This window comes from Scardinius erythrophthalmus (genome assembly GCF_964197995.2).
Source record: "Scardinius erythrophthalmus genome assembly, chromosome: 16".
NCBI classification, from domain to species: domain Eukaryota; kingdom Metazoa; phylum Chordata; class Actinopteri; order Cypriniformes; family Leuciscidae; genus Scardinius; species Scardinius erythrophthalmus.
In genome coordinates, this window is record NC_138236.1 from 30,936,565 (window position 1) to 30,960,023 (window position 23,459).

Genomic DNA, 23,459 nt, shown 5'->3' on the forward strand with positions numbered 1-23,459 from the left:
TGTCTAAAACCAACACTCACTGTTAACTATACTATACGCACAATATTTGAAGCAGAAAGATGTTGCTGGTCACGTAATTCGTGCTGCTGCAAGCAACCCCAATAATGTGAGCCACATGTATTTCCCGTTGATAAATACAGTGCAAATAGTTCAGATATCTCTTTGGATAAAAGGGAAGTGGAAATAAAAATCAATAATAGGCTGAACTACCATGATAATATGTCCGTAATATTAGATGTCCGTAGATGACATACCCATAACTGTTACATTAGAGTTAGGGGATAACAGTTTGTACAGTATAGAAATCATTATGTCTAAAGTTCCCATTAAACATGAAAACCCAACAACCCAATGGGAATCCTTATTTTGTAAAACATCCAGAGGTGGACAGTAACAAAGTACATTTACTTGAGTACTGTACTTAACTACACTTTCTGAGTACTTTACTTGATTTTACGGTACTTGAAACTGATTTTCATTTTCTACGTTGGGTTTGGTCTTCTAAATAAGAATTTTGCCCTTGTTTTGGTGCACACTAGCTTATAGATAACAGTAAGGCAAACATATTCATACTAAAAGCCAAAAAACATTAAATCCCACTACTGGAACTGCCCTTGTGAAAAAGAAGTGTGCTTAATTGTATTGAAAGCGTACTTTTTGTGTGCTTAAAATAATCAAAGTATACTTTTTGAAAAGTGCACTTGCAGATAATATAATAAAATTAAAATTAAAGACCACTTAAGTGTACTTAAAGGGAATACACTTTAATGACAATATTTATTAACACACTTAAGTGCACTTTTTACAAATGCACTTTGTAATAATATCTAATTAAGTTTAACTTAAAGTAAGTACACTTTCATCACAATATTTATAAACACACTTAAGTGCATTTAAAAAAATGCACTTTGTAATAATGTCTAATTAAGCTTAACTTAAAGAAAATACACTTTCATCACAATATTTATAAACACACTTAAGTGCATTTAAAAAAATGCACTTTGTAATAATGTCTAATTAAGCTTAACTTAAAGAAAGTACACTTTCATCACAATATTTATAAACACACTTAAGTACAATTTTTACAAATGCACTTTGTAATAATATCTAATTAAGTCTAATTTAAAGTAAGTACACTTTCATCACAATATTTCTTAACACACTTAAATACACTTTTTAAAAATGCACTTTGTAATAATGTCTAATTAAGTTTTACTTAAAGAAAGTACACTTTTATCATAATATTTATAAACACACTTAAGTGCACTTTTTACGAATGCACTTTGTAATAATATCTAATTAAGTTTAACTTAAAGGGCATGTTGCAGGTTAGAGTACCCAGTGAGCCAATGTATAGAAAAATAATGTAGGAACTAGATTTAAATATAAACATATACTTATAAAACGCTATTTAGGCTTCTGGAGTCGTTTTTGTGAGGAAAATTTTACTTCCGCATTTGAAAACCGCCGAACCAGAAGTGACGTCACATGAGGTAGAGCGGTCAAAGTAAACAATGGATCGCAATGACAGCTCGGAAAGCTGGGGGAATTGTAGCCTAAATATTTACTCGTATGATATATATAATTCATATTTAATTGATATATATGATGATATCCTATAATTATGAGCCTGATATGAAGCCAAGTGAGCAGGACAGGCCAGGTTTAGACAGAACAACGGTGAGTTGTGGTTTGAGGAGAACAGGGCGAGAGAACAGTGTTAGCTTTAGCCGACGATATGTAGCCTACAACACTATGATCAGATCAGAATTGTACTAGGGCTGGGTACCGAGTTCGATACTTTTAGGTACCGACCGAATTGCCTCGATACTATCGAGTATCGAAAAAATGACATGTTGTTCGGTTCCAGATTTCGATACCTAAGGAGTTAACTCGTCAACGTCAGTGCTCAAATAAATACATATGAAATGCACAACTACACACATAAAGCTGCTCACGCACATACACGCAAACTCTACACACACGAGACGCGCGGAACTCTTTGCGCACATACTCATATGAGAGGCGCGCGAGCACACACACAAACTCGCGCACATACTCAATGAGACGCGAGCACACACACAAACTCTCCGCGCACATATTCATATGAGACGCGAGCACACACACATAATACCTTAAAGATGGGGAAAAGTCGATCAAAAGTGTGGGTACATTTCTCCAGCTCGATGCCAACAGCGCGCGATGCAGTATTTGGGGTAAAATAATTGCTGCATGACCGGTACCGCGACAGATATGATGAAGACCTTGACAGTGCACGGAGTAAACATAAGAGCAGAAAGTTGCTCCGTCTTTGACTGGTAAATTAAGAGATACCTTGTTGATCACTCTGACAGTGTTAATATTGCAATAAATAATAACCTACTGAATGTAGCCTACACTGCCGTTCAAAAATGTGTTGGTTAGTCAGAACTTTTTTTTTCCAGTAAGGATGCATTAAAGTGATCAAAGGTGACATTAAAACGTGTAGCCTAATGTTACTAAATATTTCGTTTTTAAATAAATGCTGTTCTTTTGACATTTCTATTCATCAAAGAATCATGAAAAAATTGATCATAGTTTCCAAAATATTAAGCAGCAAACTGTTTTCATATTTCTGAAGGATCATGTGACACTGAAGTAATGATTTTGAAAATTCAGCTTTGACATCACAGGAATAAATTACATTTTGAAATATATTCAAATAAGATTTTAAATTGTAATACTACTGTATTTCACAATATTACAAGTTTTACTGTATTTAAAAAAAATCAGCTTTGGTGAGCATGAGTTCTTTATAAAACATTTTTTGTTCCTTTGTGCTTTTTTTGTTCCTTTGTGCAGTGGCTAAGGAGCATGAGTCAAACTGAAAAAATAAAACCAAAGTTTTTCTGAGGTAATGTGTTATGTAATCTTGTTAAAAAGGATTTAATAAAATTGGTATCGAAAAAAGTATCGTTAGGAACCGGTATCGAAACTGAGGTATCGAAATTGGCACCGGATCGAAAGATTTTGAACGATACCCAGCCCTAAATTGTACAGATTATTATCATCATGTATCAGGCAATAGCAAAGCTAGTATTTAGACCCTTACCTGCATGTGTTGTGTGTGTCAGCCATTAGGAGACAGTTTCCAGAGGAAGAGGGACTTAATAAAGGCTTTGAATTAACCTATTTGGTGACGATGAATAAAAAAATGATCACAATCACAACTGTCTTACTGTATAAAAACTTTATATCTAGAAACAGCCAACACAAACATTAAAGTCGGTTTGTACAGATTGAAAATGAATTATAGAACATAATATTTATAAAAATTAAATAATATTTATAATAATAAAAAGTTTCGGCTGCAGACTAATAGCAAACACATAAATGCATTACATTACAAGTTTATGTAGGATATGTTAATGAATTAAATTAAGACAAGGCACATTTTGTAAAACAGATGTACAATAAGTGATCTGACGGATCCGTGACCGTCATGTTTCCTGCCGGAACCACATGCTGACGACGGGCCGTCACCGGGCGACCCGATGAATGAGCCGGGACAGTGTGCACATATCGCCGGGATTATAATCATTCGGTCTATAGTGAACGCTACACACTACCGCGTTTTTCAAAGCAGAAGCAGAAGTGAAGTCCCGTCTCTTACCCGGCACAAAACGCACACTGGCACGGAAGATCGCACCGTCTTTTTTCTTATTCGGAAACCTGTGGACTCGATGTCCTGACAGGCCATAATTCACAATCATTTACCACGACGATGATTAATTGAAATACAATAAGCACCGAAAACACAGTGAATCATGACCGATCCAACTGAACATCAACCTATATCTGCACTGAGCGCGAACGCAGAGCCAAACGACTACCTCATGTGACGTCATATGACGCGATGGTGAAAAAAAGCGCTTTTTCAGCACGGTCAAGGAAACGGTCACGTTTTCTATTGAATTTGCCCCCTTATGTCTTGCAAAACAATTTTTAATCCTGCATTTACTTTTCATATGGTATTTTCATATAAGGTTATCATAAAAAAAAAAAAAAAAAAAAAACCTGCACCATGGGCTTTAAAGAAAGTACTCTTTCATCACAATATTTATAAACACACTTAAGTGCATTTTTAAAAATGCACTTTGTAATAATGTCTAATTAAGCTTAACTTAAAGAAAGTACACTTTCATTACAATATTTATAAACACACTTAAGTGCACTTTTTACAAATGCACTTTGTAATAATATCTAATTAAGTTTAATGTAAAGTAAGTACACTTTCATCACAATATTTATTAACACACTTAAGTACACTTTTTAAAAATGCACTTTGTAATAATGTCTAATTAAGCTTAACTTAAAGAAAGAACACTTTCATGACAATATTTATTAACACACTTAAGTGCATGTTTTAAAAAATGCACTTTGCAATGTCTACTAAGTTTTGCTTAAACATACATTTTAAATAATTATGATTTATAGTGTTTTAAATTTATTAAAGTTAAAGTTATAAGTTATTAAAGGGAATTTATTTTGATGTATTGACTAATATATAAAATAACAGTTTTAATGGAAAACATGGAAAATAATTGATTTTAATTCCAACTCAAGTGTGTTGTCCAAAATTAATTGGTTAATGTATTTTAAATGTGTTTTGTCTATAATACTGTGTGCATTATGCAGTTGAAATGTATTTTTCCAATACATCTGCTTATACAGTATAATCCAGTACAACTTATTGTTGACATTTTTATCACCAGCCCTTGCTCTATGATCTCAACTAGTGTCAGCTTTCTACATAATATTTGAAAATAAAATGTAATATATGAGAGGAGTCTAATAGTAATGTGTTGTAGCTACTTTACATCTGTGAACATAATACAAGTTTTCAATATCATTATGTTGTTCTAAGTCAATTAAACACACATTTAAAATTGTATTAATTGCGAGCAAAAGTTAAACAAATGTAAACAAAATGAATTTGCATTTAAATTCAGTTAAAATACATTTAATTTTAATCACACTAGACTACATTGAAAAAAAAGATTGACTTTTAGTTAGGTTAATGAGTAAAGTTTTGTGAACTTACAGAGTTTAACAACACAATGAGTTAGAACAACTTTAACTTAAACAGAAAAGCTGAAATAACATTTAACCATGCATGATATATGAATATGTTGTTTAATGCGCATGCGCGAGAAATACTACGTCATTATGACGCTCTACTTCACTAGAGTTTGAAAAATGCGCTATGTTTTGCGATCCGTTTGCGATGCGTGATGATACTGAAGCTAGCCAAACAAGAGAACAAAAGGAGCACCACGTTTGGATGTTTGTTTGCAGATGAGACGTTATATGCTGCAAATAATAAGTCAAGTAAGTATATATTGATGCTTTCTTTGGTTAATTTTTTTTTTTCACCGTAACATGCCAGTTGCTGAGTGCATTTTAATCGCAGATATTATAAACTCAATAGACTCGGGAGGTGAATTAATCATGTTTTCAATAATTTATATATGATTGCATTCTAATAATGTCTTACATTGTAATGTGAGGAAGGCGTGTGTGGTCGTTTTCGAGGAATTTGGTTGCTGATTTTTTTTTTTAAACCAAACCGACTTTTTTAATTATTTTAAACAAGCTACTAAACATTTGCTGAATGCTGATCCAATATTGTAACACTCGAAGACGTTTATATACATTTAATACAAATAATCAATCTTATAACCACCATAAATATTTAATATATTAACGTTACCCACCTCTAGAAAAAATGCTTGTAATGTGTTCAATTTCATTTTGTATTTAAAGAGTTGTTCAATTACTATTTGTTTTGGAATATGTAATATTTATGTGTTTACCTGGATTTAAACATTCATTTTGAAGGATCAGTTCATATTTGTTATTGGAGATACAGTGCAAGCGGTGTGGAATCACAGACCTGTATTGATGAGGTGATGTTACAAGATTTATCATGACAGCACATCCTGATCAAGCTAAAACACTACTTTCAAGTCACTAACTAACGTTATCCCTATAGCTTTTAAATGCTTTGAATCTTTTGCATGTGCAAGTAATAAATTCCCACCTGTGCATTTACACCTGCCCTATAATCATCATATATTTTATAGGTAACAAACCAAAGGAAGAAGGCTTGCAGCATTGCTGTGTCAACTATACAGGAACAGGAACATCCTTCATGAAGATAGCTATGTGGGGCAAGCTTAAAATGTAAGAATACCTTTCTTAATTTGCATTGGTCCTGGGTTTGCATGGGTCATATACTGTATCTTTGTGTAATTGATAAAGTTATGCTTAATTCGCTGTAAAGTAGCAATAAAAAGGTTCTCTATTTTTAATCATTTTAAGCCCAGTGTCAGTAAAGATGGCGTAGTCAGTGGAATCCTGGTGTTTGTTTGAAATAGAAGGAACCTTGCCCAGCTTTCTACTACGATGTGGCCCTGATGACTGAGGTAATCAATCACATCACACAATTTATCAACAGTTAACAGTCAAAAGTTTACATACACCTTGCAGAATAAACTGCTTCATCAGGGTAGTACTAAATAAAGATAAAACGTACATTTTGTGATCCCTGTTATTGATAAAATTGTTAACATTTTGCAGATACTGCAAGGTGTATTTCAACTTTGAAGTGCAACTGTATATCTATCTCTTTCATTCAATTGAGCCAAATATAATAATGGACTGGATCTGTATTATAAACAAATTTTCTGTTTTTTTGTTTTTTTCCTCAAGGCATTTTTTCTGACTTTCCTGCATCTTTGAAACATTTCCATTCACATATACTCTGGAGAGCATCTGGGACATTGACATAAACAGCACTTTCCAACAACTTAAAAAATTGGGTGACAAATCATTTTGATTTTTGTGCTTTTGGAGTTCTTCGGTGTTTTGTTTTTTTTTTTAGTGTTTTTATTTTTAGACAAACTTAGATTCACTGTAATGCAAGCATTTGGTCCTGTTTAATGTTGGTGCTGGTAAAGGTTTAAAGGGATACTCCACTTTAAAATGAAAATTCTGTCATCATATACAGTACTCACCCTCATGTTGTTTCAAACCTGTATGAATTTCTTTCTTCTGCTGAACACCCCTTTAAGAGCTAAATAACAAGGTTCTGTAACTTTTAATTAGGTCTCATTTGTTAATATTAGTTTATTTTATAGCCAACATGATATAACCCAGACTAATATTATCTTACTTAGACTAATAAATGCTTAAAGTATTATTCATTCTTAGTTCATGTTAACTGAAGTAGGTAACTAGTATATTTTTGTAAAGCATTACCCAAAGGTCTCTTTCCAAAACTGTTTGTGTTTATGCATAGTGTTTCTTGGGGTTTTCTTGTGCATCAACAGAAAGGTTTTTATGTACTTCTTTTTGAGATTATTTTGTCAGTAAATTTAGAGGGTTTTACATTTAGTTTTGTTGATTGTAACATTGCATTTAATCCACACTTAAGTGTATTGTTAACTGACATTAAAGTATATTTTAAATCACATTAATTGCATGTCATTATATTGTGTAGTGCACTTTAAGTATATTTTGAAGATATTAGAAGCAATTATGAAAGTAGATATAAAGTTGTATTAAAGTACCAATTAAGTTGTTCCAAAAAATTACTCTTAATGGCAACTTATTGCATTTTATTTCAACTTAATATGTGATATATTTGAAATTAATTGCAATTAATGTGCATTCAGTGTGTCGAAAACATTGCATTTAATTCAAACTTTTGTGTATTGTTAACTGACATTAAAGTATATTTTAAATCACATTAATTGCTTGTCATTATATTGTGTAGTGCACTTTAAGTATATTTTAAAAACACTAGAAGCAATTATGAAAGTAGATATAAAGTTGTAATAAAGTACAAATTAAGTTGTTCCAAAAAATCACTCTTGATGGCAACTTATTACATTTTATTTCAACTTAATATGTGATATATTTTAAATTAATTGCAATTAATGTGCATTCAGTGTGTCAAAAACATTGCATTTAATTCACACTTAAGTGTATTGTTAACTGACATTAAAGTATATTTTAAATCACATTAATTGCGTGTCATTACATTTTGTAGTGCACTTTAAGTATATTTTAAAAACACTAGAAGCAATAATGAAAGTATATATAAAGTTGTAATAAAGTACCAATTAAGTTGTTCCAAAAAATCACTCTTAATGGCAACTTATTACATTTTATTTCAACTTAATATATGATATATTTGAAATTAATTACACTTAATGTGCATTAAGTGCGCCGAAAAGATGGCATTTAATTCACACTTAAGTGTATATATTTAAAGTATATTATTTATGTAATAAGTACACTTTATAAAAGTACACTTAAGTGCACTTTTTTTTCACAAGGGTGTGTTCTAGAAATAAATTTGATATTGATATGAGGGTAGAAAGGCAGGCTTAGATTCAGAGGCATAAGGTAGCCTACTGTAAGTATTACACACAACAATGCAACAATAATAATAAAAAAAATGCATTGACATTTACTTTTGATACTTAAATAGCCTACTTTTAAAAACGATTACTTCTGTAGGCTACGTTTACTTAAGTAAAAATCGGTCTTTACAACTTTTACTTGTAACCGAGTAATATTTGAACAGTATATCTGTACTTTCACTCAAGTAAGGAAGTTGTGTACTTTGTCTTTGTCCACCTCTGAAAACATCTGTTCATATTCTGTCATTACACAATTCCAATACGAATAGCACCGGGAGGCGTCTTGAATAACTCTGCACTGATCAATCTGCAATTTTAAGACAGCTAATTTTACAGTAGGCTCATATTCAGAATGTCCTTCTCGTTTAACACCAACGACCGCACAAATGGGCTTCCTTTGTGAAATATAGCAGACCACCGTTTTAAATAACAGTTTAAAAAAGGTGGTCTGCTATTTTTCACAAAGGAAGCTCAGTCAGTCAGATAGATAGATAGATAGATAGATAGATAGATAGATAGATGCGCCTTTGTAAGATATGCGCTCTACAAAAACTAGGCTACATGCAGGGTTTTTAAACATCTCGTGTGGAGAAAATATTGTTTGTTCTGGGCAGTATGGCAAAGCCATGGCAAAAAGCAGGATAACTTGTAGCTATAGACTACTTGAAAGGAAAACAAATTTGCCAAGTAAAAACAGTGTTTGTGTTGTTGAATCTTTTTTTTTTTTTTTTGTAGGCTCCATCTTAAAATATAGAGCTCATAACAAATAAAAGCTCCAGATGTACAAACATTAAATGCAAAAACCAGTGTGAATAACAATATGTTAAAATAAACTAAAGATACACAGATATGGCCTATTTATGAATGAAATTCATGCAGTTATTTGTCATTTAAACTGATGCAAACAGGGAAAGAGAGTAGAAAACACTTATTATCCTTTCGCCCCCTCTAGTGGACAGCATTAAGTATTACGGCTTTCAACTGCTCAGATAACGCAAGTCAATGGGAAAGAAAGTCTGACCAGTTAGAAAATATATAAGCGAGTCAGACCAGTCTGAAGGTCTGAGCTGAATTTGGTGAAGCATTAAAGTTCTAGGCGGAGTCAATTTCTCATAATAATAAATAATAATAATAATAATGTTCAAATATGCTAGCTTTCTTAAGCCAACATAATAAAGAAAACTGCAGTATGTAATAAAATTGTATTAGTTTTATAATAAAACTAATAACATTTTAAAGGTAGCCTATGCCGTGCTCTTCAACTTACATGATTTTAATTAATCCCAAACAGTATTAATGTGCGTTCACTGATTCTAGCTTCTCTCTTTTCTGTCTCTTTCTTTTCATGTGAACTGAGTAGGCTACACATGCTTACATTCATAAATATAAATTTTATTTCTATTCAATTTTCAAAATTATTTATAGCCTATATAAAAGACGAGAGTGGTAGGCTACATGTTACGGACATATTATCATGGTACAGTTCAGCCTATTATTGATTTTTATTTCCACTTACCTTTTAGGCAAGGCAAGGCAAGTTTTTTTTATCCAAAAAGACGGATCTATTTGCACTGTATTTATTAATGGGAAATAACCTACATTATGCTAAAATAATCTGTCATAGGCTATACTGTGGCTCACATTATTGGGGTTGCTTGCAGCAGCACGAATTACGTGACCAGCAACATATTTCTGCTTCAAATATTGTGCGTAGTTAACAGTGAGTGTTGGTTTCAGACATTATTTTATTAAAGTGCATTTGTCAGTGCCGCACTCGTACTGACTCTTATTCTGCCTGACAGAAAGAAAAGCTCGAGCTCGTAGCCTACTGAAGGCGGAGCGTTTTGACCAATCAGATGAAAGGGGCGTTTCAGCACCGCCCACATGTGCAAATGAAATGTTGAATCCATAGTCTGATTTGTAAACCACAAACGAAAAATTAAAAATCTAATTTTTCGTTTTTTAAACTAAACTACAAAACGAATAAACGAGCTGGTTTTCATTTCTCGTTATTCCATTCCAAACAGGAAATGAAATGAACAAAAAGTACACGGACCGGGAGGCTCACTGACCAATGTTCAGATCAGCAGTCAGAACTTTTCTTTTAGACGCTCCGTTTTGCCACGGGATGGTGATTGCAAATACTGTAATGGGTCCGTGTACGTTTTGATAGTTTGTTTTCCAATTTGAAATGAAATAAGCAGAAACGAGAAAACGGCCCCTTTATTCGTTTTTTCGTTTTTTCAAAAAAAAACGAAAAAACGAGATTTCGGCTTGATTTTTCGTTTTTTAGTTCCCATGCAAAAAACGAATAAATGACTTCAAAATTCGTTTTCCACATGTGGGCGGCCTGACACGCCCCCTTCCGCCGATTGGTCAAGCAAATATGAGCATGTGACGTCATCAGTTGTCGCTCAGGTCAGGGTCTGTTCAACAAAATAATAGTCCTTTACTATGGCTACAGATTCTTAAACTGTAGGCTACAGGGCAGGTCCGGGCTTTCTTCTGTGCAACTTTACGCGTTTCACAGAAATCTTTACATCAGAAATATTAATTATTAGTCTGCCACCAGCCTGTTTTATTTAGCTGTGTGTGGTGAAGTTGCGCTTGACAGCGCCGAGCGGGAGAGGCTCACTGACCAATGTTCAGATCAGCAGTCAGAACTTTTCTTTTAGACGCTCCGTTTTGCCACGGGATGGTGATTGCAAATACTGTAATGCCAATCGGCTGAGGGTGGCTACCGATGATGATGGTGAAATACATTTTTACTGAAACTGTAATCATATCCGCGACCCGTGAGAATGAGACAGATGATTGACAGGACGATAGCGGAGGAAATTAAAGGCGCAAGATAACTTCTGTTAACAAAAACATAAATAAAAAACTGTTTTAATATAAGTGACTTTGTCTTTGTTTTGTTGTTCTTCTTGTTTTTAGTCAAATAATTGTGAACCACAAACTGAGCCTTCGTTTTAAAGGGCAATTTCCAAATATATTTTATTTATTTGTTATAATATGGGTATTTTATAATACAGCATAAATAAAAACAAGCACATGTAATATGTATATGCCTATAGGCTAAACACCACAGTTTTTTGGTTTTGTTTGTGAACTTTTATCCCCAACCATATTTCTTCATGGGCTCCACGCCAGGGGTCACGCTCAGCACCCCATGGTACTATCTGTAGCCTATAATTAACAGTATGCTGACCCAGTTTATATGTAAAATCTTTGGTAGGCTATATGTAATCTATGTGTAATATCTAAAAACACTTTACAGTGTGATGGAAATAAACTTTTCTTAAAAGTGTCTTGTACAGTATATCACCACAGAATTATTGACACCCTTCTATCTGTGTTGTATACTGTAATAGACAATTGTCCTGCAGAATGATGAGGTTTTTTGTAAGAAAAACATTGCAAGCAAATGTCAAATTGTTTTTTGAAATTTAAATTAACAACGTAAGAGGCTTTAGGCTGTCTGATTAACTCTGTATGAACAAACACCCAGCTTTGCAGTATACACTGTAAAAACTAAAGGAGCCTCAAGTATCCTGTTGGATACTCAAGGAACTTCAAAATGTAATTTTGGTGCCTCAAAGCTCTTTTTCCTATAGTAGGGTTACTGGAGGAGCATTGACAATCTTTGAGGTTCTTGCTGGAACTTATGGGATCCTTTAAGCACTTTGTATTTACTTCAGAGGTTCTGGAGTCACCTTTTCATTACCATGAGACCTCAAAGTGCTTTGGGGGAAAATAGAGGAACTTGAATGTGATAAAAGGGTTATTGGAAGATCTTTTAACATTTAAGTGGTTCCTGGAAGATCTGTTATGTTAAAGCCAGCATCTGGAGGAACCCAATGGTTCAGTGAGGCCCGAATTAGATTATTATTCTATTATTATTATTATCCTATTATTATTATTATTATAGGCTACTTAAGTTTGATTCAGTATACATACCCAGGTGAAAAAGACGTACTATTAAATGTATTAAAAATGTACTTGAGTGTGTTTTTAGTAGACCTACAATACAAATATAGCCTACTTTAATGCATTTTTATTATTATTATTATTATTATTATTATAGGCAAGTTTGATTCAGTATACATACCCAGGTGAAAAAGATGTACTATTAAATGTATTAAAAATGTACTTGAGTGTGTTTTTAGTAGACCTACAATACAAATATACTTTAATGCATTTTTAATACATTTAACAGTAACTATAGTCTTTTTCACTTGGGTAGCTTACATATATTTAGTATAGGCCTCTTTTATTAAGTCATTTAAACCTTAAACAACAACACTAAATAATAATAATATTATATGAAGAAGAAGAAGCAGGAGGAGAAAAGTATTATTCAGTCACGAAACTGCTGCTATTCCTCTGCTGTCGTCGCTTCAGTGATCCTCGCGCTGCTCGCGCGCAACAAAGCTCAGCTGATCGTCATCAGGAAAGTAACGGCTCCTCTCATCAAAGCTTCCGCCGTTTATTCGGCTCTCCATTACAAGGTTTGTAAACTCGCCAAATAAATATAAATACAGACAGAGTCTACTCACTATATATTTAAACACACATATATATATATATAAACTAAATTTATTATACATTACTACGTTTTTACAGTGTTTACCACTCGTTTATTGCACAGTATCTGGTATGAAGGTTTTAGCCGCGATGCTAACTACGTTGATCTAATGAACAAATGGAAATGATTGACTTATTGTCTTAGATTGATTTAGTCATTCAATTCAACATATTTTGTACAACTGTGTCTTCAAATTGCTGATATAGCCTAACTAATTTAGAAAATTCTCTGATTCTTGGCGTTTGTTATGAATAACAAAAACAGGTTATAGTTTGCTCTGTTTTTGTTTAGCCTAACTTTACTACAGGTGTCCTCATTCTCTCAAATACCATTTTAAAGCCATTTACTGGTCAATAAATATTATGTTGTGAATAATCAGCTTTGTTCTTTTGTTTCCCCAGAACAACCATTACATTTCTAAAATAATCTGAACATTTCAGTGGCAACATTGAATTACAGTAAGTTACCTGCACCACATGCAAGTGCTTTATTACTATGAACTTTCTCTGTGTGAAATTGTATTGTTTGACTGTGTACTTGTGTTTTTTAATCAGTTACTCTCTGAAAATCTTTTCTCATGATCTCAAATCTCATTCATGTTACTCAAAAAAATAATATCACAGGTTTGATTCACAAAAAATGCTATAGACATTTTAACTCTGAATTATAACTTAAAGTTTAGTCTTTTTCGACAAAAAAATTAATAAATAGGAAAAAGCAATTAGGCTTCAGAAGACTTGCAACACAACCCATAACACATGAGTTGTGAACTCATTGATTATTTTTAGGATCTTTTCTGGGACATTTTTGGAGCTTAACCATTTTTACATAAATTGTTGCATTTAATTGAACTAGACAAGTGTACATAAGAATGGTTTCATGAATGATTTACACAATTGTTTTCTGCTTGTGTTTCATGCATTGTCAGCGATCGGTGACTGGGGTTGCATTATGCCTGAGATCTGCTTTTGGGTTCCACAGACAGAAAGTCAAACAGGTTTGGAACGTCACAAGGCTGAGGAAATTATTTAAATTTCACAACTATCACTTTAATTACATTACTAGTAAATTTTGTACTTTGCAGGGATCTCGGTAAGCTGAAATACAAGTTTGACCAAGAATAAAAATCCTCCTGTAGACCTGAAAATCATCGAAGTGCCTGGACCATCCACCAGAAAAGAGGAAAAACACACGGAAAACGATGCCGTACCTTTTCACTTTTCTAACTCATTAAGTACCTCACACCAACTTGGTCCCATAGTGACATTTTTGACCACAAACGAAATTGCTGATCGTGTGAATTCATATTGAAATGACTGAATTCACCAGTGAACATTCACAGAACAACAGATCATTTTACTGCACCTTAACTCTGTTTCGGGTCGAAGCCTCTACTTCTACTTCCTCTATCTTGTTTCATGAGAATACTCAACAACCATTTATGAACACTGTTGATTCAAGTCACACATTTAAGCTTTTCAAAAGCCATAGTGTACATTACAGTCTCCAGTCTAACGGCATCCCAGACTTAAACATTTTATGATTGAAAATAGCTGAATAACTAACGATCAGAGATTTCAGTATAGAGATAAAGGTTACAGCACAATGAGTGTATATTAGCACTGTTGTTTGTTTTTGGCATCTGATAGAGCTTTTGGACTTGGAAACAGTGATGTCAGACTAACCATCGGACTGAAACACAAATGTTTTAAAGTTAAGTATGATGGACATTTTTAATTAGTTCAAATGTAATTTTTTTACATTGATTTATTTAGTGGAACATATGTCTTTCCATGCATTTTGTTGAGATGTCTTTTCTTGTTTATCTATTGTATATACATGGTTGATTATTCATGTTGCTTATGTATTATACTATTTTTTTGTGTAGTCATTGATATTAATCTGTAGTTAGCTTTTTTCCCCATGTGCATGGAAGTGTATGTATAAAAATGAATATCAAATATGTAATAAACAATTCTTATTTTGTATTTGGTTCAATGTGTTTATTATAATAGAAGTCAAAGGTAACCATAGTAACAACATGAAATTAAATATTTTAAAAAAATGAAATTTGGTTCCTGGAGGCACCCAAAGTGGTTCCACACAGTGCCTAATATAAGAGTTCCTCAGGAAACCTGTGTGGTTCCTCAGAGAACCGGCCCCTTTTAAAGGGTGCCTAGAGGATCTACAGACGGTTCCGCCGGTGTGGCAAAGTGAAGAACCCCAAAAGGTTCCTCCAGGCACCTTTTATTTTTACAGTGTAGGTGGCACAGAAGCAGCATCTTTAGATTTACATTACATTACACTACATTACACACATTACACAGAACCTGCATTTAGATTTACATTACACACTGTCTAATGCAACTCAAAGGAGGCACTGTGAATTTGCATAGCGATTTCATTCTAAGAGGCTATTAAATGTGAAGTGACAACATGAAACACTACTTTCAAAATATAAAAAAGCACCAGTAGTTGGTGGCAAGTCAGCCTGATAATGATTAAATACCAATTTTATCCCCATCAGATCACTCAGTTTCTGATGCAGAAAAGTTAGTTCATGCGATCATGACCTCGAGACTAGATTACTGTAATGGTTTATTAGCTGGTTGTCCTGCATCCTCAATAAACAAGCTACAGTTAGTCCAAAATGCAGCCGCTAGAGTTCTTGCTAGATCAAGAAAATATGATCATATAACACAGATTTTAATATCACTACATATACCTATAAAGTCCCGTATTGTATTGCTACTGACTTATAAAGCCCTAAACGGCTTAGCTCCAGTCTATTTAACGGATCTTCTATCGCCCTACAATCCATCGCGCTCTTTAAGATCACTAAATTCAAGGCTTTTGGTCATACCTACACTGTTAGAAAAATCTGTAGAAATTACAGTATTACTGGCAGCTACTTGCCAGTAACTTACTGTAGATTTAAATTGATGTTATTTACTGGCAACAATTTGTTCAAAATTAAATGAACATTAAACATTAACAAGTCTTTATCTTTACAGAATAAAACTAAAATAACATCCTCATGCAAAGCATTCTGGGAACCAAAATCTGAAGGAAAAAAAACAGAAAAAGGTTGATGAAGATTTCTGGTTCCCAGAATGCTTTGCATTACATTGTTATTTTATAATTTTATTCTTTAAAGACAAAGACTTGTTAATGTTTAATGTTCATTTAGCTTTGAACAAACTGTTGCCAGTAAATAACATAAATTTAAATCTACAGTAAGTTACTGGCAAACAGCTGCAAAACTACAGCAAATTTTTTTACAGTGTAGGATATCCAGAGCCACCAAAGGAGGGAGAGCATTTTCACATTTAGCTCCAAAACTCTGGAATAGCCTCCTGATACTGTTCGTTGCTCAGACTCGCTCTCCCAGTTTAAAACTAGATTAAAGTTGCATCTCTTCAGCCAGGCATTCATATAATACTTTTAATCTTACAGTTAAATCCGACCTCTAGTTCATAAACGCCAGAGGAGAACTGGCCCCCGACTGAGCCTGGGTTCTCCCAAGGTTTTTTTTTCTCCATCAGGTCACCTGTCACCAGTTTTTCGGTTCCTTGCCACTGTTGCCTTTGGCTTGCTCAGTTGGGGATATTTTGGGGATATTTAATTTTAATTTTATCAATCAATGAATTCCATTAGAAACAAACCTTGTTAACTGTGAAGCTGCTTTGATACAATCTGTATTGTGAAAAGCGCTATACAAATACACTTGACTTGACTTGACTTGACAATTTACTCATTTAGGCTCACAATAAGCAGATTAATTATATATATATATATATACTGGTGGATATAGATTTACTGGTGGAACCCAAATGAAAGTTCAGTCCTGGCTGTATAATCAAACAATAAAAACGAGAAACAATGCATGCCATCAAGAACATTCATTGATTCCACAGGAACTTGATCCAGTTTCCCCCATTTTTACTAATAACTACTTTGTGTTAATTCAGAGAACAGTAAGGCAAACTATTAAGCATGAACTCAAACAGGATCAATTAAGATTTTCAAAGCATTTTGGAACTCTTCTTGGTGGAAATTGACAGCACGTTTTCAGCTCATTCTGCAGGACAATTGTCTATTACAGTATACAGTATACAACACAGATAAAGGGTGTCAATAAATCTGTGGTGATATACAAGACGCTTTAAGAAAAGTTTATTTCCATCACACTGTAAAGTGTTTTTAGATATTACATATAGATTACCAAAGATTTTACATATAAACTGGGTCAGCATACTGTTAATTACAGTTCGTACCATGGGAAGTAGGGGTGCTGAGCGTGACCCCTGGCGTGGAGCCCATGAAGAAATATGGTTGGGGATAAAAGTTCACACAAACAAAACCAAAAAACTGTGGTGTTTAGCCTATAGGCATACATATTACGTGTGCTTGTTTTTATTTATGCTGTATTATAAAATATTATAACAAATAAATATATTTGGAAATTGCCCTTTAAAACGAAGGCTCAGTTTGTGGTTCACAATTATTTGATTAAAAACAACAAAAACAATAAAACAAAGACAAAGTCACTTATATTAAACACTTTTTTATTTATGTTTTTGTTAACAGAAGTTATCTTGCACCTTTAATTTCCTCCGCTATCGTCCTGTCAATCATCTGTCTCATTCTCACGGGTCGCGGATATGATTACAGTTTCAGTAAAAATGTATTTCACCATCATCATCGGTAGCCACCCTCAGCCGATTGGCATTACAGTATTTGCAATCACCATCCCGTGGCAAAACGGAGCGTCTAAAAGAAAAGTTCTGACTGCTGATCTGAACATTGGTCAGTGAGCCTCTCCCGCTCGGCGCTGTCAAGCGCAGCTTCACCACACACAGCTAAATAAAACAGGCTGGTGGCAGACTAATAATTAATATTTCTGATGTAAAGATTTTTGTGAAACGCGTAAAGTTGCACAGAAGAAAGCCCGGACCTGCCCTGTAGCCTACAGTTTAAGAATCTGTAGCCATAGTAAAGGACTTTTGTTGAACAGACCCTGACTTGAGCGACAACTGATGACGTCACATGCTCAGATTTGCTTGACCAATCGGCGGAAGGGGCGTGTCAGGCCGCCCACATGTGGAAAACGAATTTTGAAGTCATTTATTAGTTTTTTGCCTGTGAACTGAAAAACGAAAAATCAAGCCGAAATCTTGAAAAAAAAACGAAAAAACGAATAAAGGGGCCGTTTTCTCGTTTCTGCTTATTTCATTTCAAATTGGAAAACAAACTATCAAAACGTACACGGACCGTAATGCCAATTGGCTGAGGGTGGCTACCGATGATGGTGAAATACATTTTACTGAAACTGTAATCATATCCGCGACCCGTGAGAATGAGACAGATGATTGACAGGATCAGCGGCGGTTTCTTCATTAGGGCGATCGGGCGACGCACCACTAAAGTGTGAAAGGGACTTTTTCAATCACTATCTCATTCAACCACAGAGTTACGCTAGCAGTCACTCACTGTTGTTCTGCCTCTGGATATAGTCCAATCAGCGCCGAGTCACGTTCTGTGGAGTACCGCCTCTTTTTGGGCGATTTCACTCTGGCTGAGAATCGCCCAGAGTCTTCCCATAGACTTACATTCAAAGATTTTTTTTTTCGAACTGCAGGCACTGCAATGCATTCTCTATGGGTTCCGGGAGGGCTCGCACTAACGTGCTTTCGTCATCATACGTAACCTTAACTTGTGCAGCGATTGGTGGAAACAAATGTACCTCTAATAGTATTTAGCCATAAGCTGAAGTGACATCCAATAATTTCCTCAGTGCATAACTTACATTTCACGGACATATTCTCCATCTGTAAATGTTAGAAAGTCCAGTTTGCTGTCATGAGTGGGCGAGCTTTCTGCAAGCTATACTTCCGTGAACGAGCGCCCCCGCGTGCATGCGCGCCGAACAGGAGCAGGAACAATAGGAGCGCAATTATTCTGACTAAAATATACATTAGCACTAAATTATAAATATATTTAGCTAAAAAATTTGTTGTTGAATATTTGTTGTTGTTGGTGAACATAATTGTGCTAGAGAATTTCAAACCTACATGTGTATTTTTATGATATTAGCTTTTTTTTTTTTTTGGTTTAGTAAATTTAACTACTTTAAAAAGCATTATTTTGTTTTTAGATTGTAATGTTGCAATGTTAGAATGTAATGTGATTTGACCCCTTTTTGGATAGACTGCAGATAGACAGCAACACTATGTTTGTTTTTATAACCTCAATATGAACATTGTTTGTAGGACAATATCGATCAGGATATATATATATTTTTTTAATTAAATACAGGTTTTTTTTTATTCAAATAGAGAAATAATAATTAAATACTCAGATTATACCATACATCGCCATTTAGCCCAAAAATTCAGATTTATTTGGCAATTGGCTACCCTACCGGCTGAAGTTTTAGCTAAACTTTAGGCTAATGATAGCTACATTATTATCACTGTTAAATTGTTATTTAACAATAAGCCTACATTCAGTCCTGAATTAAAAATTCAGTTTGTTGTGCCCCCCCAAATTTTTTTAGCACCAGCCGCCACTGGACAGGATGATAGCGGAGGCAATTAAAGGCGCAATATAACTTCTGTTAACAAAAAACATAAATAAAAAACTGTTTAATATAAGTGACTTTGTCTTTGTTTTGTTGTTTTTGTTGTTTTTAATCAAATAACTTCTATCCCCAACCATATTGTCACAGTGTGAGACTGTGTTTTGTGTTTATTGTATTGTATTAGTGTTGTTCCCTGAGTTGCCACCAGATGTCTCTTCCCCTGGGCCCCTTACACCAGAGGTATGTTCATTGGACTCAGTATTTCCTGTGTTTACCATGGCTCTGTGGTGTGTGTGGTCTGCTTTCTGCTCTTCTGTTCAGCAAGATGTCTCTCAAGCCCATGAACCTGAATCGGCCGTTAAGTCTGAATCGGAGTCTCTTGAACTTCCTGTCACGGCTGAGAGGTCTGAACCTGAGTCTACTGTACTTCCTGTCACGGCTGAGGAATATGAACCTGAGTCTACTGTACTTCCTGTCACGGCTGAGGAAGATGAACCTGAGTCTCTTGCACTTCCTGTCACGGCTGAGGAATATGAACCTGAATCTCTTGCACTTCCTGTCACGGCAGAGAGGTCTGAACCTGAGTCTACTGCACTTCCTGTCACAGCTGAGAGGTCTGAACATGAGTCTACTGCACTTCCTGTCACGACTGAAAGTCTCTCCGTCCTGCCCAAGATGGATGACTCCGAGCTCCCTGAACTCTCTGCCTGGCCCAAGATGGCCAATCCTGAGCTCCTTGAACTCTCTGCCCGGCCCAAGATGGCCGTCCCCGAGCTCCTTGAACTCTCTGCCTGGCCCGAGATGGCCGACCCCAAGCTAGTTGAACTGTCTGCCCTAGCTAACCTGGCCCATAGGGCCTCTTGTGCTGCTTTGCCCAGGTTCCTGTTACCGCCAGCACCACCATGGGTTGCAGCTCGGCTCTGGTGTCTGGAGATGCCTGCAGCACCACCCTGGTCTCCAGCGCCGTTCTGGTCTCTGGTCCCGCCTGCGGCCCCGCCCTGGCTCCCTGCACTGCCTGCGGCCCCGCCCTGGCTCCCTGCACCGCCTGCGGCCCCGCCCTGGCTCCCTGCACCGCCTGCGGCCCCGCCCTGGGGTTCTAGACCCTCCATCCCTCCCCCAGATCCACCTCCGTTCCTCCACCCACCTGAACTTTTGTGCTTGGTCTTATGGAGTGTCTGGAAGCCACTCCTTTTAGGGGGGAGTACTGTCACAGTGTGAGACTGTTTTGTGTTTATTGTATTGTATTAGTGTTGTTCCCTGAGTTGCCACCAGATGTCTCTTCCCCTCACTGTCATATGTATCAGAGCCCGTCTACGGAGAGCCTTGGCACTCCCTATTCAGCCCCATTGTATTGATTTTGGTTGCAGTTCCATTAGAATTCCACTGGGGGTGATCGCGAGCGAGTGCAGACTGAATGGGAGTCAATGGGGCTATACGGCTAAATGTGTCTCTTTCACCCAAATGCCGTTGAGAAATCTCAGATTTTATTGTAGGTTTTGTAAGTTCAACATGGGTTATAGGTCGAAAGTTGAATGAACGAGTACTTATTTCTTTTCTATTTCTTACAGGTTGAGTTGTTGTTGCCCATAACACGCTAGCATTGTGCTAATGACGTCAGCATTCTGACGTCATTGACATTTTAAAAGACTTTTTAAACCAAATAAGTGACTCTAAAAAAATCGAACACCCAGCAATGTGTAATTTCTTTGCATCTCCTTTCGAATACAACATTCAAATTACTAGACAAAAAATTATATCCTGAGAAAAGTGGGTTTTGAGGGGTATTTCGCCATAGACCTCCATTCATTCTCCCCCGCATGGACAGAGACGTGTTACTGCAACCAATCCAGAACCCGGAAGTAAGCAGAGAGTGCCAATTCTCTTCCTATTAGACATTCTCTGTATGTATCATGAACTGCATTTCCCATACTCCTGTCTGTTAATCATTGATCATTTGTCACCAGCTGTTTCCCATTAATCTGCATATATAAGCTGTGTCTTTGTGTGTGTCTTTTGCTGGTTCATTGTTTGATGTCACTGGTTGTTCTGTTGCCTTCTCTGTGTCACCTGTTTGGATTATCACTTTGTGTACGGCTGTGAGTTTTATGTTTTTATTAAACTGTTAACCTGCAAATCCTTCTCCTCATTTGATACCGTGACACATATTTCTTCATGGGCTCCACGAGCTCAGCACACCTACTTCCCACTGTAATTAACAGTATGCTGACCCAGTTTATATGTAAAATCTTTGGTATATGTAATATCTAAAAACACTTTACAGTGTGATGGAAATAAACTTTTCTTAAAGTGTCTTGTATATCACCACAGATTTATTGGCACCCTTCTGTGTTGTATACTGTAATAGACAATTGTCCTGCAGAATGAGCTGAAAACGTGCTGTCAATTTCCACCAAGAAGAGTTCCAAAATGCTTTGAAAATCTTAATTGATCCTGTTTGAGTTCATGCTTAATAGTTTGCCTTACTGTTCTCTGAATTAACACAAAGTATCCTGCCTTTATGTGTGTGTGTGTGTATATATATATATATATAATTTTTTTTTCATGGTATAATTATGTAATCTGCTCTAGAGTTCTCAACGGGTCGGGTCGGCCCGACAAACCCGACGGGACCCGCGGGTTCGGGCCGGGTTCGGGTCGAAAATATAATCAAATGACTCGGGTCGGGTCGGACCTCGGGCTTAATCTTTTCCGCTCAGTAAAATAAAAATAAAAAACATTTATTAATCATCGCAGCTGGTCACCGTAAAGAAAGTCTGGCTGCTGCGTGTAACGTGCATCATGGAGAGGGGCGGGGGCAGACCTGACGCCGCTGCGTGCAGGCCTTTAGCCTGGAGAAGATGGAGTTGGTGAGAAGTAAACTTGCCGCAGGTGAATTCACCGTCGCTACTACAGCCTATTTATATATTTAAAGTGTATTGTTTCAGTTGTTTGTATTGTTTGTATTGTTAAAATGCGTGAACATTAAAGGTTGATTTGAATTCCCGTCTGCTGGTCATGATAATACGTGTATGAGAGAAAAAAAAATCCAACGCGGCGTCGGGCCGCGGGTCGGGTTCGGGCAGATAATTCATGTTTATGTGTCGGGTTACATCGGGTCCGGGCTTTAAAAGCCACGGGCCGTATCGGGTCGGGTTGTAATTTTCAGGCCCGTTGAGAACTCTAATCTGCTCATTGTGAGCCTAAATGAGTAAATTGTCAAGTCAAGTGTATTTGTATAGCGCTTTTCACAATACAGATTGTATCAAAGCAGCTTCACAGTATTAAATTAAAATAATACAACAAGGTTTGTTTGTAATGTTTGTTTGTTTGTAATTTAATCTAGTTTTAAACTGGGAGAGCGAGTCTGAGCAACTTACAGTATCAGTATCAGGAAGGCTATTCCAGAGTTTTGGAGCTAAATGTGAAAATGCTTAGCTCAGTCTATTTAACGGATCTTCGCCCTATAATACATCGCGCTCTTTAAGATCACTAAATTCGAGGCTTTTGGTCATACCTAGGATATCCAGATCCACCAAAGGAGGGAGAGCATTTTCACATTTAGCTCCAAAACCGAATAGCCTTCCTGATACTGTTCGTTGCTCAGACTCGCTCTCCCAGTTTAAAACTAGATTAAAGACGCATCTCTTCAGCCAGGCATTCATATAATACTTTTAATCTTACAGTTAAAGCCGACCTCTAGTTTATAAACGCCAGAGGAGAACTGGCCCCCGACTGAGCCTGGGTTCTCCCAGGGTTTTTTTTTCTCCATTAGGTCACCTGATGGAGTTTTTCGGTTCCTTGCCACTGTTGCCTTTGG